Source organism: Cucurbita moschata, unplaced genomic scaffold (genome assembly GCF_002738365.1).
Source record: "Cucurbita moschata cultivar Rifu unplaced genomic scaffold, Cmos_1.0 Cmo_Scf00009, whole genome shotgun sequence".
Classification (NCBI taxonomy): domain Eukaryota; kingdom Viridiplantae; phylum Streptophyta; class Magnoliopsida; order Cucurbitales; family Cucurbitaceae; genus Cucurbita; species Cucurbita moschata.
In genome coordinates this window covers 2,865,301-2,867,940 of record NW_019268525.1, presented here as the reverse complement: position 1 = coordinate 2,867,940, position 2,640 = coordinate 2,865,301, and the positions used below count along the sequence as shown (strand labels likewise).

The following is a 2,640-nucleotide window of genomic DNA, read 5'->3' as shown; positions in this document are numbered from 1 at the left end:
TCACGTTCATTTACTATTTTATGTAATTTTTTAAATATTACAAAGTTTTTAATGCAGTCGTTTTAGACATATATTTTTTTATACGGTTTTATCAAACCATCGAGTGAAACTCTGATTTTTTAAATTATAATTTTTTTTTAAGGAATTTATAATAAATAAGTATTTTAAAAAAAAATTTAAAAAGCATAATTACAAGCACAATCAAATTACGGTATAATAATAAAACAAGAAGAAAAGGAAATAATTATTGTATATATGAAAAAAAAAATTAACATTGGAGTATATTTTAACGTACATATTAAACAATATCTAAAAATTTATAATATTTTCCATTTATGATATAATAATAAACTTTGATTATTCATAATAAAAATACTTCAATTATTTTAACTAAAAATCAACTAATTATTTTAAATAACAATTTTTAAATTGTTTTTGAATTTTTTAATATATAACTCATTTTATATTTAATCACGTGAATAAATTTAAAAAATCTAAAAAATATACTTACCATTAATTTTCACTTAATACTTGTTTTGAAAATATATTTAAACTTTCAAAGTGTTTAAAAAATACACGGTTTAAAATATACCGTTAATTTAAAAAAAAAAAATCAAAATCATTTAAACTTTTTTTAAAAAGTAAAAAAATATTAGCTGATATTTAAAAATATTTATAAACTTTCAAAGAAACGTTAAAAAGTTCAGATATAATCTAAAAAGTATTGGACGTGTCAGTCTATATATATTGATATATTGATAGTAAAAAGTTAAATTGTTTTATACCAGTAAAATAAAATGGGTTAATACTATTTTTAAAATTTTATAGGTATTTTTTAAATGTTATTAAAAAGATTAAAAAAAAGTATTTTTAAAATAAAGAATTAATTATTTTATTCCAAACTAAAATTAAGTTTTTTTTTTAAATTTATAAGTATTATTTTTTTTAATAAATTACCGATTTCATAAATATTTGTATTAATTTATCTATTATTTGTATTAATTTAGTTTTGATTATTGTTTTTTTAATTAATTAAAAAAACTTTAATTTAGTTGACACCGACCTAAACATAGTCATCCACGTCAAATGTATATATTCTCTCATTCTATTTTTTTTTCTTATTTAATATTTATAAATGTTCGAGTCAACACATCAAATGTTCTTATAAAAAATGGTCACACGATATGTACACATCATTAAAATCAACAAAAACAGATAATTGACGTATAAATTATTCGAATTTTTTGTCACGAAAGTAATAAATGTTTGCATAATATTTCAACACTATTTTTTTAATAAATAAATAATGTTATCACTTATAAATTTAAAGAATAAAACTAAAATTAAAAAAAAATATATATCAAATTTTATGATATAAATAGAAAAAGTAAAAAAAAGGAACAAATTTAATATGGTATGACTAATTGGCATCTATTTCGGTTTAACAAGAATTTCACCAGTTCTTATTGGGTTTGGGTGATCGACAATTAATAGCTATTTCGGTTTAACAAGAATTTCAACTATTATTACTGTCGATGGTTGATCGTCAATTAATAGCTATTTCGATTTCATCAATAATTCAACTACTGCTTTTATATATATATATATATATATATATTTTGAAAAAAACAATAGAAAGAAAGAAATTTAAAAAAATATAACAAAAAATGTACCATTTTTTTTTCCTTATAAAGAGGCAATATTTTAGGGAAAAAGAAGGCTACTTTTCTAAATATAATTTTTGAGAGTTATTTATTCAAAATTAAAACGGCGAGAAACTTGAGGTAGTCTGCAAGATTTAGCCCTATAAATACCTGACAACCTGAGAGCTGCAGTTTTAGGCCGAGGAGATTATCGAACGGAAGGAGGGTTACCGGAAATCTATTTCTGCTGACGGATCGAGCTCGGCGAGCTCTTCATCAGCTTTCATCTTCCGGTGAATCTTTATTATTTTCTTTCTGTCTCCGTAAGTTTAGGTCCGTCTAAATTTCTCTCTTTTTCGTGTTTTTATGTTTTTGTTTGTTTGTTTGTTTGGTATGATGATTCGTCTTCTTTCGAATTCGGTCTTGTAGTTCTGTTTGATTTGGTTTTTATATCTTTTAAATCTACCGAACGAAGCGATTTTTAGTCAATCGATTCTGACTGTTGTCATTGTTGCACGTTACGAGAGGATGGCGAGGAGTTTAGGGTTTTCAATGATTCTTGATGTAGTAGCGAATATGTGGATTGGACTTTGAAGACGTTGAGTGGTTTTGTTTGGAACGGTTTTGGTCTGCATCCTGCTGATATCTTAACACTGCATTCTTCTTGAGTTTCTTGCTTCCTTGAATCCAACCCTAGCACTGTTTAGGCTAAGTTACTCGTGAATGTGGGTATGGCATGCTAGAATCTTCACTATCTTGTGGGGTGTTTGGCTCAAGGAAAACAATAGGATTTAAAGATAGGAAGCGTTCTTTGTGATGAGGTTTGGGAGATGGTGAGGTCTAATGTCTCCTTGTGATGATCGTCATTAGGCCTTTGAGTAATTATGATCTTGGTTTAATTCAATTGGGTTCGAGTCCCTTCCTGGAGTTCTTTGCGATTGTTTGTTGTTTTTTTTTTTTTTTTTTTTTTTTTTTTTTTTTTTTTTTTTTTTTTTTT

At 24.7% G+C, this 2,640-nt stretch overlaps 1 protein-coding gene across 6 annotated transcripts in view; it reads left to right on the top strand.

Annotated features, from left to right (window-relative positions):
- Positions 1-1,825: 1,825 nt before the first annotated feature.
- LOC111447643 (dnaJ homolog subfamily C member 2-like) overlaps positions 1,826-2,640 on the top strand; it is a 4,385-nt gene continuing 3,570 nt past the window's right edge. For 2 of the 6 annotated variants that reach the window (XM_023086914.1, XM_023086911.1), the window contains exon 1: positions 1,826-1,966. The gene's annotated coding sequence lies outside the window, so the exon portion shown is untranslated. Of the gene's footprint in view, positions 1,977-2,640 lie in introns of all 6 variants that reach the window. The other 4 variants (XM_023086913.1, XM_023086909.1, XM_023086915.1 and 1 more) reach the window with 2 other exon arrangements.